The sequence below is a fragment of the Glycine max genome, chromosome 4 (genome assembly GCF_000004515.6).
Source record: "Glycine max cultivar Williams 82 chromosome 4, Glycine_max_v4.0, whole genome shotgun sequence".
NCBI classification, from domain to species: domain Eukaryota; kingdom Viridiplantae; phylum Streptophyta; class Magnoliopsida; order Fabales; family Fabaceae; genus Glycine; species Glycine max.
Genome location: NC_016091.4, coordinates 49770650 through 49785333, shown reverse-complemented (window position 1 = coordinate 49785333; position 14684 = coordinate 49770650). Strand labels below are relative to the sequence as shown.

At 29.6% G+C, this 14684-nt stretch overlaps 2 long non-coding RNA genes across 2 annotated transcripts; both read left to right on the top strand.

Annotated features, from left to right (window-relative positions):
• The first annotated feature begins 2056 nt into the window (after positions 1–2056).
• On the top strand, positions 2057–2846 carry LOC102670191 (uncharacterized). Its single transcript, XR_414106.3, has 4 exons — positions 2057–2137; positions 2298–2349; positions 2434–2469; positions 2591–2846. It is a non-coding gene; the product is annotated as an uncharacterized lncRNA (long non-coding RNA).
• A 404-nt stretch (positions 2847–3250) lies between these two features.
• Positions 3251–7342, top strand: LOC121174810 (uncharacterized). The gene is made up of 3 exons (XR_005891216.1): positions 3251–3696; positions 3776–3847; positions 6786–7342. It is a non-coding gene; the product is annotated as an uncharacterized lncRNA (long non-coding RNA).
• Positions 7343–14684: the final 7342 nt, after the last annotated feature.

Sequence of the window (14684 nt, the reverse complement as noted above, 5' to 3'; positions counted from 1 at the left end):
AAAAGAGAAAATATAAAAAGTGAATGAAAAAGTTAAAAGAACTAATATATGCACATGTTTATACCTGGTTTGAACTAAAGCAACTGATTGTTTCAAGATGGATGCTGCCATCATTAAGGAAAGGAAATAGATCTTTGGGAAAGAGGGAGGGGTGTTGATAAAAGAAACATATAATATTACAAAATATAACTGATAATGACCTTATAGTACTAACACAAACATTGAAAAGTTGAAGAGTAAAAGCGTAAAACAATATAGTTCGAGAGAAGAGGGATAAGAAAGAGAAAAAAAATAAAAAATATAATAGTGAAATAAATGAGGAAAGAGAAAAGAAATAAAATACAGTAGTAAATGAAATTTGATGTTGCTGCATGTGTATTTGATGTTGCTCCTGCATTTATTTCTAATGCTTTACTGTCTGACATCACTTGTACCAGCTTTCCTAGGTCTCATTCACTATCTTTTTTTTTTCTTTCCAAAACATATATATCTTACGTTGCGTCAAATTTGTTCGAGGTGTGTAAGATGATTTTGGATAATAAAGTTATCATTTCCATGATTTCACATAATTATATATTCAGACTTAAATTTAAGATGTTTGTTTAAATTGAAATAATATCAAATCAGTTAATAAACAATTTTGGTGGTGGAAGGAAAAACATTTTTGGTGGTGGAAGGAAAAAAAAAAGGTAGTATTATGTTAGCAATTTTTATTTAAATATTATAATTTCTATTTATTATCTCATATAAATTTAATTTTTTTCACACCTATTTTTTTGTATTTTTTTTATATTCACCCTAAATATTACATTTATTACTTGAGTAATAACATTTATATATTTATTTTCATCTTTTTTTTTTATCACGTATTTATTTTTTTCATTAAATCACTTATTATAATTTTGTTTTTTTCTTATACTTTTCTACCATGAATTTGGGGTGGATATTATTTTTTTATCATTTTTTCCTCTTTTCACGTTAAAGAAATTTTTTATTCTAAAGTATTCAAATTTTTAAGTCAAATAATTGATGCAGCGATGTAAGGTTTCACATGTATTTACACGTGGAAAAATAATCTATTTAACTAAAGAACATGTGTTTTATTCTCACATCATATAAAATTTCCTAGCTCAACAATAGTTGCACACCACGATTCAGATTAGTCTCTAACCCAATAGATTGAGAGACACTTGTAATCCCTAATGTCTAACCTAAAAAAAAACTATTCAAATTTCAAACTTTTCATTACCATCTTTATGGTTTTCTCACACATTTCTATTAATAAATATGAAAACATGCATTTATGCTAACAAATATCACTTGCAAACCAGATTAGTCTCTAATCCAATGGATTGAGGTACACCCATAATCCATGGTCCTTGGCCCAAACAAAAAATATACAAATTTCAAACTTTTATTACCATCTTTATGGTTCTCTCACACATCCCTATTAATAAATAAGCAAATATGCATTTATGCTAACACACAGCAAGATAAATTTCTAACCCAATGAGTTGAGGGACACTTATGTGGTCCTTGATCTTTGACTTAGAAAAAAAACTATTTAAGTTTCAAACTTTTTATTACTATCTTTATGGTTCTCTCATGCGTTTATGTTAATAAATAGGCAAATATGTATTCATGCTAACACATATCATTTCAAGTGAGATTAATCTCTAACTCAATGGATTGAAAGACACATGTGGTTCCTAACAAAAAGAAAACTATTCAAATTTCAAACTTTTTATTACCATCTTAATGCTTTTCTCACGCATTTTTATTAGTAAATAGATAAATGTGTATTTATGCTAACTCACACCACTTGTGAATAAAATTAATTTTTAACCCAATAAATTAAGGGACATATCTAGTCTCTCGTCTTTGATCCAACTTAAAAAAAACTATTCAAATTTCAAAATTTTTATTATCATCTTTATGGTTCTCTCACATATTTTTATTAATAAATAGACAAATATACATTTATGTTAACACGCACCACTTGCAAGTAGCTATTATACTCCATTATTATGGCATGCAATTGCAACTCCAGCCAACCCCCTCCTCTAGTTGAAATGCAGAAATTTCCCCCCTACTCCGCCCCCCACTCCTAACATTGAAGAGACCAGTCCCAAAATTGGTAGATGCATAAGCTAATTGCATGTTTGAATTTTCCAATTTGTTGTTCGTTTTTTAATCTTTTGTAATTACATGCATGATATTTGAGTAATTCATGTATATATCTGGTTCAGGATATATATACTTCTTTGTACTAATTTTGTATTAATCCATTTATAAAGGATGTTATCGGAGATGGAGTTTGAAGAAGAGTTTTCTTTTCCCTTTGTTGCGGTAAGTGTAGAGTTTGTTCTATTTATCTATCGCTATCTTTTTTTTTTTCATGACTTATTTTGAGATATTTATTTATATATTTAGGTTGCTACAGAGGAAAAAGCTCCTAATGCTGTTACTGTAAGCGTTTTGATGAATTATATATATATTTTAAAATATCTGTAAGGAGTTATATGAATTTTGGGATTTTTTTCCCCTTTAGTAAGGGATTTTCGGGTGTTTGTTTGATGGTTTCTTGCAGGAAGAGAAGCCTGCGGAAGATGAAAATGCGAACGCAAAGGAAGCAAGTGCTAATGATGATGAAGCCAGGAAGTGAAGGCATTTTGAGATGTTTGGGTGCATCCGCCAATAATAAAAGACAATAATACTCTTGTTTGATTTAAGACTTTTCCGATCTAGTTTAATTTGATTTCGTTTTAAATTTATGAATTGCCTGTAAGGAGAATTCTAATTGATGGAGTGATGAATCAGTATTAATAATTGATAATTTAAATAAATTATAATCTTAATTTAATGAAGTGTTTTTTTTTTTTTATGGAATTTATATATTTGGAAACAATAAACACCGATTTTAACTCATTCTTTGGAATCACTGGAACAAAACCATCTCTATTAAAAAAAAAAAAAAACTAGAACAAAACCATCTCTGGTAACGTATATCCTTTGTGTGTGCAGCTAAATGACAATGTCTTCTTCTTCTAAATCTAACTCTCTTGTGATCATTTTTAAATCAGTAAATAGGACAGTATAAGTAAAAAGGATAAATTTATTCTATTTTATTAATTCACCAAATAATAAATTAGAATATAATAAAATAGCTTATTCATTCATTAGACCGAAAGTTGTATTTAATGACAATTATTTAGCCACAATAAACTAATTTGCCAGTAGTATTTCTTTTTCTATTCTAAAGTTATTGCGACTAATGAATAAGTATTAGTTAGTAAAATTGTAGTTAATAATGACAATTATTTTCAATAGTTTCTGATAACCCTCGGTGACCCTCCTCCAAAATGCATCTCCCTCATCCATTTTTCTTTAAACATTAGCACAGCGTTTCCCATCCCTCTGATTCCTCAATTCATCATCGTCCACCTGTGCCCTAAATCGATCATAACAATTAGCCTTTGCCCCAATTCTATCCCACTGCCACTCTCAATAGTAGAAACTCCTTCCCAATTTGCGAATCTCGGTTCTCAGTCATGTTTAGAATCTCACCTTTTCATCATTTTCACCTAGTATCACTGTGCCTATGGTTTCTGTATTTTGCTGGAATCACCGTGCCTCCAGCTACACGATCTGCCTAGGGTTTATCTCCACAACGACTAGCGTGCCACAGATTTCTCAGTAATTTACTAATCTTTCTCTCTTTGTTTTTTTTCCCATTTGGTTTGCTTTTGCCTGATAATTTCCCATTTGGCGTTAGGGTTTCTTCCTTTCTACGCTTAGCCTAGGGTTTCTCTCCTCACAACGACTAGCGTGCCACACAGATTTCTCAGTAATTTACGAATCTCTCTCTCTTTGCACTTTTTCCCATTTGACGCTATTGGTTTGCTCTGATAATTTTCCCATTTGATGCTAGGGTTTCTCTTTGCTACTCTTAGCCTAGTGAAGTAGCAGTTTTTGGGAGTTCTAGCACATAAAGGCTTTTACTTATGGAACCCTAGGCTAAGAGTATTTTTTTTTTGTTAGGCATGTAAGAAAATGCATTGGATGATTATTATAACATAAATGCCCTTATGGAGGTGACACACAAAGACATAGTTCTTAATTATTTAATAGCAGCCTTTTATATGTCTCAACTGTGCAATTTTGGTTTAGTGGAATACGAAGTCAAATCTGAGATGACAAGGGAATGGAGTTTTTGCATCCAGTTGCCCATACAAAAAGCAGAATGTACTAAATGGAAGTGATAAGATTTCTTGATAAATGTGAAAGACCCCTAGGAACAATTTTTTTGCTGAACAGGTTCAAGAATTAATCCTGTCAGTTATTTTTCTATTGAAGCTTGCAATTGCAAAGCGAAATTTTCAAGGACAATTTAGAAAAACACATTCCATAAATACCTTACATAAGCTATACGATGCCTCGATACATGGAGTGTGGTACTTTAAACTACTCTTCAATTGGTTCACTATTACTAATATATTTGTTTGCTGTGATATTGGTATAGTTCAGGTAAGTGGGTTTGTGGGGGCACTATGTCAAAAACGTTGCAGCTTTTTGTTTTCTTCTTAGCACCACAGGTTTTTTTTTTTTTTTAACTGCTTCAATGTTTGGGTATATATTGAGTTGGAAAACTTTCAGGTGGAGGGTTTTATTTGTAAGGGTCAGGTACCCTTTACCCTCTTTCTTAATATTTATTTTTCTGATAAAAAAAATCTACCGTCGTTTACTTGATTGAATATATAACTGAGCTTCTAAGTCAATACTTCAATTAAAATCATTTCCCAATTAATTCTTAACAATCGTTGCACACTGGTGTTTCATTGATATTCATTCCCTTTTAACGTCTATGGTTGTTGGTCATATCAAGGTGTGGGAGGGGAGGTGGGTTATTCCTTCACTTTTGAATGACTATTTGAATTGACAGTGCATGGGCTTAAGGAAAAAGGGATCTACATAAATATGATTTTGGTGATTGAAAAACTTAATTCAATAACACGGCTGTTGTGCAGTTGATCTTCAATTCATCTCGTTTCAAGATTTTTTTTTAAGATTAGTACTGAATAAAATATCTTTGATTTAGCTGTCATAAATTTAGGTTTAGTGTTCAATATTATATGGTTTATATAAAAGGTGGATAATGGATTTGGGAGCACAACACAAAGCAATGCAACCACTGCTTACTCATTTAATGTTTTTAAAGTTCAATTGCTATCAATTATAAATGAACTTAAATAAATATTGCCTTCATAGCCATGCTTCTGTGAGGGTGGATTTATTAGTGAGTTGGGGGTGGTACTGGATGGTACCTGTATTTTAGCCAATTTGAATTAGAATTTTATAAAGGATTTGTATTTATCTCTCGTGGTGTTCATGTTATGGTTTGTATCCATTGTTGCATAATTTCTGTCCTTTGCTTGGGGTCCATTTTATAGGTTGGAAAATACATCCATGTCATTCTTATGAGTGGTGATCACTAATTGTCTTGTTATGTTATTTTTTGAACACACAAGAATGTAATGGACAAGGATACTCCTTGTAGTCCATCATATAATAAATTTTGTCTTATAAAAAAAATACTATATATGTAAAGATAGATATATAACATCTTCTCTTTGATTGTGGTGCACTCTTTAGTGACACTATAAGATTATGCTATCTTTTTTATGTTTTAATAATGTTTCTTTTCATTGAAAGGTGATTTAGTGGCCATCATTTGCTTCTGCAGCTACAGATCGAAAAGTTATTATTTTCAAGGATTATAAAGACTAAAAGAGACACCTCTTTAACATTGAAATTTTAAAGATTTTATAATTATAATAATTCAGTATTTTATTTGGATTGTGATTATATCATGATTATATAATTCTCTTTGAACATCTATTCTTGTCACATGTTATTTTAAAAATAATGTTTTTTATTTTATTGTTTCAAGTCATACACTATGATCATCACAAAGCTAATTGTGGAACACTACACATTATGATTGAGAGTTGAAGTTTATAAACTATGTTTTGGAATTAATGACATTAATTATTAAGTTTAAATGACTTAGTTTTTATCTTTTCCTCATAATAGTAATACTCGTGAATTAATGGTTGATACTTGATACAATATTATTTTTTCTGGCTGTGGTTTTTTTTTTTGGTTACTTTCTGGTTGTGAATTTTATGAAATATCTTTTTCTGTTAGTATGATTTATATTAACGTTAATAAAACATTTTATATCTTAGAAAAAAATAAACCAGATTTAAGAAAAAAACCAATAACTTTTACTGGCTATAGTTATTTCTGTTATAAGTCTTCTGAAACTTTTACCTGCCACAATTGAAGGATTGTAAACGGGTGTAATAGGTTGTCTAAAATTCACTTTTAATGGTCATTAAAATGCTGCCGAAATTGTCACTGAATGTTCTTGGTTTAAATAGGGCCTTTATCGGCACTTGTTATGATTGCCAATAACTTTTACTACGCTGAATGTGTTACTGTTAATCATAAGTTAATCATGGTCATTACTTTTCTTGTCTTAATGACCATACAGGCTATTCTTGTTTATTCATATTAAGAACAAAAATGAGTATGTGCGTCATTCTCTGTTTGATCCTTCTCTGTTTGATCCTCCTTTTGCTATAGTGTGTTGACTTGGTTCTGTGGAAAGCTTTAGGTGAATTTTTGAGAATCAGGTTGGGGTTTTGATATGTTCTGATGTAACAGGTTTGCTGTTATGATATTTTGCTATAAACTGAAAACTGAACTTATGACACCATTAGTTGGCAGGCAAAAGACTCGTATATAAACAAAGGATGGTGTGGTGATCTTTACCTTCAAGCAACGAACCTGGAATTTGGAAAAATACAAAAGAATACGTGCGAACCCGAGAGAGAACAATCAATGAATAACTTATATTACAAGTGTAAGCACTAGTATTTCCTCTCATAGATTTACTACCATGATTGTTAAGTATAAGCTGAGAGGTAAAATTAGGAGCTTCAAATTGGTTAGGGTTTTCTCCCAATATGTATACTGTGTAAGTTGTAAATCTTTGAACTTGTAAATCCTAATGATTTTGGAATGATATTCAATTGGGCTTGTTGGCTGTCGCGCTCATGCCCTTTAATAGGTTTGACCCATTTTCTGGGCATTGGGTTAATTAGTCTAGAACACATTTAATTGATGATGAAATGTGTAAATTGTAATGAAGGTCCATTGAACTGGACAAATAGGACAAACTATGTTATATTCAGCAGTTATTAGGTGTATTGACAGGATATATATGATTAACTTATTCTTTTGCTTTTATCATATATATCTTATTGGATCTATGTAATTTTTATCTCGTGGGAGAAGTTAAATTTGGAAACAACTAGATATGATATATAAGATACAAAGAGAGAGGAGGAGGTATCAAGTTGTTCTATGAATATTTCTTGTTAAAGTTTTGAATTAGCTTCAATAACTCCGGACTATATATACAAATTAAATTTTATTAATCTAATTTTTAAATTAAAGGTTGTTATTAAGTAAATTAAATTTATAATTTTTATAAAATTTCAAAAGCATTTTATCTATCATTAAAGTATTTTTATATAGTGTATATATACTTTTTTTAGAAATATAAATAAATATTAACTACAAGATTACAAAACTACATGAGTTAATCTTGGAGTCATTTAGTTCCTAGCTCTCTCACACACATATAAAGTTACACAAATATTACATTAAACAATATTTTTTTCAGTTTCTTATGTAATTCTAACAAAAAAAAAGTAATATTATCAATTACATATATTTTATATTACATTTTGATATTGTTTTATCTACTCAAACATAGGATAAGCTAATACAATATTAAATGTACATATTATATTTTACCCATCAAACATTGAATAGAATACGAATTTATCATACTCTAATTTTATTCAACTTTTATCTATATTTTATTATATTTTGATCACCAAACAAATCTTAAATCCTAAAAGTAATTAGTTTGGAATGCTTGTTCCTATGTTATAATATACATTAGATTACTTTCAAGAGTGAGTCTCTCACTTTGAACTACTCACTTTCTTTATTAGTCACTCAACATTCTCTCTCTATCTTCTCTTTGAGAAGAACATTTCACACACTATTCATGCAATTTGACAAAAAAAAGTTTCAATTTACTTTCTTTCAATAAAAAAAGAGATGGATGAAAGAACTACACAGTAAGTAAAAGGGGTGAATATATCAAAGAATAGTGGGTGAATGGATTTAATTACTTGTAAGCTTAACTTTGCATTAGTTTGCATTAATGCATCACATTAATTTGTATAAGCATCATACACTTAATATTTTTTTCCATCCAATCTATTTCATAATAAAATTGATGTAAATATTGAAAAGTTAACAAATTAATAATTAATATTTATCTATAAAAAATAAAAGTTGTTACTAATATTATGAATATGGTTACATTTGGCATAAGAGGAATAAAAGGGAAAATAAATAATAAATATAATAATGATATAAATGATGAAAGAGAACAGAAACAAAAATAAGTAATATAATTAATTTTGATGTTGCTCTTGCGTTTATTTCTAATGTTTTATTTGCTGACATTACTTGTACTAGCTTTCCTAGAAGTTTCTAAATCTTTTAATAAAGTAGCAATTGCCGAAAAAATATAACACGTGTTAACATTTTTTCTTTATTTAAAAGTTATAAAATTGTATTTAATTACACGAATTCATAAAAATTTAATTTATTTCTTTTCACACCCTAACTTTTATAATTTTTTATTCACATTAACTATTACATTTATTATTTGAGTAGTAACATTATTTATATATTTATTTCTTTTTTTTTATCTTTGATTTATTTTTTCATTAATCACTTGTTATATTTCTTAAGTTTTTTTTTTTTAAAATTCTTCTTTCTATTTCTTACATACACTTTTCCACCCTAAATTTGGGGTGGATATTTTCTCTTTTCAATTCTTTTTCCCTCTTTTCAGCTGTAAAGAATTCTTTTATTATAAATATTCAAATTTTTAATTGTCATCTTTATGATGGTCTTGCACGCATTTCTAATAAATAGGCAAACAAACATTTACTCTATCTCATACTACTTTCAATACTTGAATTTCTAATAAATAGGCAAACAAACATTTACTCTATCTCATACTACTTTCAATACCACTTTCAAGTAGTCATTATACTTCATCACTATATGGCATGCAATCTCAACACCAACCAGCCTCCTGGCCACCCTCCTCCTCCACTTGAAATGCAGAATTTCCCCCCTGCTCCACCTCCAACTCCCATAATTGAAGAGATTCGTCCCACACTGGTAGATGATCCATAATCTAATTGCATGTTTGAATTTTTTCATTTTTTTAAAATTGTTGTTACCTTATTAATTTTATGTAATTACATGCATCACATTTGGGTAATTTTATGTACTCATTTTGTATTAATCCATCCATATAGGATATTGCTGACATCAATTTCGAGGAGGAGTTTTCTTTTCCTGTTCTTGCAGTGAGTACAGCTGTTGAGTTTGATCTTATTTATCAGTTTATTTTTTTATGACTCATTTAGAGATATTTATTTACATATTTAGGTTATCGAGGAGGAAGATGTTCCTACTGCTGTCGTTACCGTAAGTGTTCTGATGAATAACATTTTTTTTTAGTTTTGTGAGGAGATTTATGAAGTTTGGCTTTTTTTTTTCCCTTCAATAAGGAATTTTAGTTTGTTTGTTTTCATGGTTTCTTGCAGGAAGTGAAGCCCTTGGATGCTAAAAATGAGAACCCGAAGGAAGCAAGTCCTGATGTTGGAGGCAGGAAGCGCAAAGCAAATTAAGAAGCTCCGTGCGGCTGCCAATAATAACAAATGAAATTGAGTAGCATATACCATCAATAAGTGTTATGGACATGCATTTAGCATGTTAAATCAGTGTAAATATTGTCGAGTAAATAAAGCTACTCTTGTTTGGTTTCAGGACTTCGCAGATCTAGTTTGGTTTCGTTTTAGATATATGAACTGCGCCCACTGTTAGGCAAATTCTAATTAATCGGTGGAGTATTGATTAATAATCCAAACAAATTATAAGCTTTAGTGAGGTATTCTTTGATGGAATTTATATATTTGGAAACAAGAAACACCGATCAATTTAACTCGTTCTTTAATTTGGATTCTGTTATGAACTGAAGGTAGGTGAGGCCCTGGATTCGAGAATAAGGTGACCTCCTATAGTAAGTTACTGATATTGGTGTAAAATTCATCTCTGATATCATTCATCATACCCAAAGGTTACATATATATAGCATACTTGAGGTGTAAAATGACAAAGATCTAGACACCAAGTAACAAAAAGCACTACTATTATAATAGAATATCAGACAAGATATTCTCCTATGAGCCTCTGCCTCTGATATGTTTAGGGTATATATAGAGATTACAAATCCTCTCTCTTTTTTGAAACAGGATTATGAATCCTCTTTAATTATTTAATAATCTTAAATTTATTATACCACTTATTCGGTTAGCTTACTTTGTTATATGTCTGATAAATTTGAGTGGAGAGGGATTCTAAGGGATTTGATCCCATGATTCATTGGTTTTTCCGACTCATTTAAACCCATTTCATTTATATATATAAAGAATACTTAGGGAAATTCATATTAATTATTTAATTTTATAAACGATGACATGGAGTTAAGTTGATTAATAAGAGATGAGATGTACGTACCCTTGAAGGCAAAAAGGATTCTAAACTTTTGATGATCTATAAGTCACTTTACGAAAAGAAAAATGTTGCTTGTTAGTTAGGAAGTCATTTTTTTAATTTCACATAAAGGATGTTCAATTAAATTTGATATATTTTTAATTTTAAAATTAATATTTTGTTTTTTTATGATCTTTTCAGATTATTTTGTCTCAATTAGTGTGGAATTTGTTTCTATCAATTTGTTTTTTATTTCATTTTTTTAAATAAAAAGAAAAATAATAAAAGTTAGTGAGTAATTTATGAAGATAATTATATGAATAAAATGGACATAAAAATGTATACACTAAAATACATTGTTCCTTTTATATATAGTCATAGACATATTATTATTATTATTATTATTATTATTATTATTATTGTTATTATTATTATTATTATTATTTCCATCAAATATTATTTTTATACTTCATCGATAACATTGATCACTTATCTGCATTTCTTTTTCTTTATGTGACTTATTTCCTTTACTACTAATTTTCACCTCTCGAACCAGTAAATAAGATAAGTAAAAAGATAATTTTATTCTATTTTATTGATTCACCAATGAGTAAATTAGAGTTTGATATAGTTTATTCATTTTCACCAAAAATTGTCTATAATGACAATTATGACAATACACTAATTTCTTGTATTTCCTTCCCTATCCTAAAGTTATGGCTAATGAAGATTGTAGTTTACAATGAATATTATTTTCAATTGTTTCTAATGAAAAACCCTAGGATGAGACCCTCCTCCACAGTGCATCTTCCTCCAATTTCCAGTTTCTAGCTTCTTTCGTTCTCTTTACATAATTAGCACCACCTTTTGCTTCTTTCTGATTATTCCCAAATTCATCATCCTCCCCACTTTTGCCCTAAATCGAGTATAACAATCAGCCTTTGCCCTAATTCCATCGCACTGCACTCTTAATAGCAGAAACTCCTCCCCAATTTGTGCATTTCTGTTCTCAGTCATGTTTGCTTTCATCACTTTCACCTAGTGTCAGCCACAACAATGGTTTCTGTATTTTGCTGCTGGAATCACCGTGTCTCCACCTACACGCCCTGCCAAGGGTTCCTCTTCACAACAACGAGCTTGGAGTCTCTCTTCACTTAGCTTAGCCTAGGGTTTCTCTTCAAAATGATTAGCCTGCAACAAATTTCTCAGTAACATACGAATCTCTATCTCTCGTGGCCTTTTCCCATATTTTTAGTTATTTGTTTTGTATATATATAATTTTTTTAATTTTTAAATTTGAGTATCACCTATGAAACACAGTTTACACAAGCTTGTATCTATTGTTTGCATTCTGCAGTTGAATGGTTGCTGATATCATTTTCAAAATAATTTTTAAATATTTTGATAATATAATATAGTAATTTGGTTATGTTTAGGAACTTTCACTATAACACAACTTGTTTTGTAATACCTGTGTCGCAAATGATCTATGCAATTAATTGTTGCCCTTCCTGGTCTTTCCTGACCATATAATCAAATGCTCAATAACTGTGATATTGTATTTCAATGCTTTCATTACTTACACCTTGCTGGATATTATTGTAACGTTTATGTATTTCAATGATTTGATAACTTAGTAAAAAAATGTGCTGTATGATTATTATAACATAAATGTCCTTATAGAAGTGGCACACATACGTGGTTCTTCTCATTTAATAGCAGCCTCTTCTATGTCTCAGCAGTACTATTTTGGTTCAGGGAGATAAGAAGTCAAATCTGATATGACAAGGGAATGAAGTTTTTTTGCATCCAGTTGCCTTACAAAAAAGCAGAATGTACTGAATGAAAGTGATAAAATTTCTAGATAAAAGTGAAAGGACTAGGAACCAATTTTTTGCTGTACAGAGGTTTAAGAATCAGCTTGTCAAAGTAAAAATCACTAAGGTTGGCCTTGGATAATTTGTACAGGGTCTTAAGTTTTAACCTTGTTGCCACCATTGTATACAAAGAAAAAGCCTGTAAAAGTTATTTTGCCAATGAAACTTGCAAAGAGAAATTTTCAAGGGCAAGAAGTTATGAAAACATCATACTTTACATAAGCTATGATGCATTGGTACACGGAGTGTGGTACTTGAAACTACGTACTCTTCAACTGCTTCAGTAATACAGATATGCATTCATTTACTTGATTGAATAATTGAATATTTAACTGAGCTTCTAAGCCAATACTTCAATTGTTCAATTCAAAATCACTGCCAGGGGCCAAATTAATTCTTAACAATCGTTGCATACTATGTCTATAGTTGTTTGTTATATTCTTCAAGTTGGGGGGGGGGGGGGGGGGGGGGGGGTGGTGCTGTTATTCCTTTATCTTGAATGGTTACTTTGAGTCAGTTGACAATGAATGCAAAAGCTTAAAGAAAATAAATGTATATAAATGTTATTCTGGATACGATTGTTGTGGAGAAACTAAATTTAATAACTCTGTTGCAGTGCTGTTGATCTTCAACTCATCTTACTTCAATAGTTTTTTTTTTCTTAGATTGGTATTGAGTAAAAGTGTAAAACACCTTTTATTTCACGGGCGTTAGGTTTAGTGTTCAATAGTATATGGTTTATATTAAAGCTTGAAAATAGACTTAGGAGCACAACACAAACAATGTCGCCATTGCTAACTTATTTTAATGTTTTTTATATTTTTAAACTTCAATTACTACAAGTTATAAATGAACTTAAATAAATATTACCTTCATTTCCATGCTTTTTTGAAGGTGGAGTAATTTATTTGTGAGCTGGGGATGTTACATGATGGTCAAGTGTATTTTAGCCGATTTGAGTTAGTCTTGTAAGGGATTTGTATTTATCTCATGGTGGTAAATATGGTTGTTACTTTGTATCCATCGTTTGCATGTTTAATTTCTATACTTTGCTTGTGGTAAATGACTATATATGAAGACACAACTAACTTCTTTATATACTTGTGGTAAATGACTATATATGCAGAGACAACTAACATCTTTCTCTTTGATTTTGGTGCTATTTTTGGTGACTGAACATATTAATATATGCTATCTGTTTTTTTTTTTAAATATTAATTTATATTTCCTTCTAATGAAAAGTGATTTAGTTGTCATCATTTGCTTCTGCTGCTATAAAGAAGTTATTTTTCTCAAGGATTATAAAAGACTAAAAGAGATACCTCTTTAACATTGAAAGTTTAAAGATTTTGTAATTATAATAATTTAGTATTTTGTTTGGATTCTGATTATATCATGATTATAAAGTGCTCTCCGAATTTACTTTAAAAAAATATTTTTTTTATTTAATTTTATTGTTTCAATTCGTACACTATGTCATGATTAAGAGTTGAAGTTTAATAAACTATGTTTTGTAATATGAACATGATTCCAATCGTTATTAGACTTATAACTACATATAATTTAATCCAAATGACTTTTTTTCATCTTTTCTTCATAGTATTCGTGAATTTAGTGGTAGGTATTTAATACAATATTTTTTTGCTGGTTGTGAATTTTTTTGGTTACTTTTTGGTTGGGAAAATATATTATCCTTTTCTTTTTAGTATGATTTATTTAGAACATTTGTATGTTATTAATTTTTGTAGAAGCAATTATTACTGCCATTAATATTGACGTTAATCAAATACTTTATATCTACAAATAAACCTGATTTTTTTATTATAAAAAAACAACTTAATTTTACAAGCTCTAGTTTGTTGCTGTTGTAATTCTTCTTCAACTTTTACCAGAAACAATTGAAGGAATATACATGGGTGTAATAAGTTGTCAAAACTTCACTTTTATGGCCATTAAATTTGTTGCCAGAATTGTCACTGAATGTTTTTGATTTACATACGGTCTTTATTGACACTTGTTATGATTGCCAATAATACTTTTACTATGTTGAATATGTGTTGATCACAAGTTAATTGTTGGTAAAGG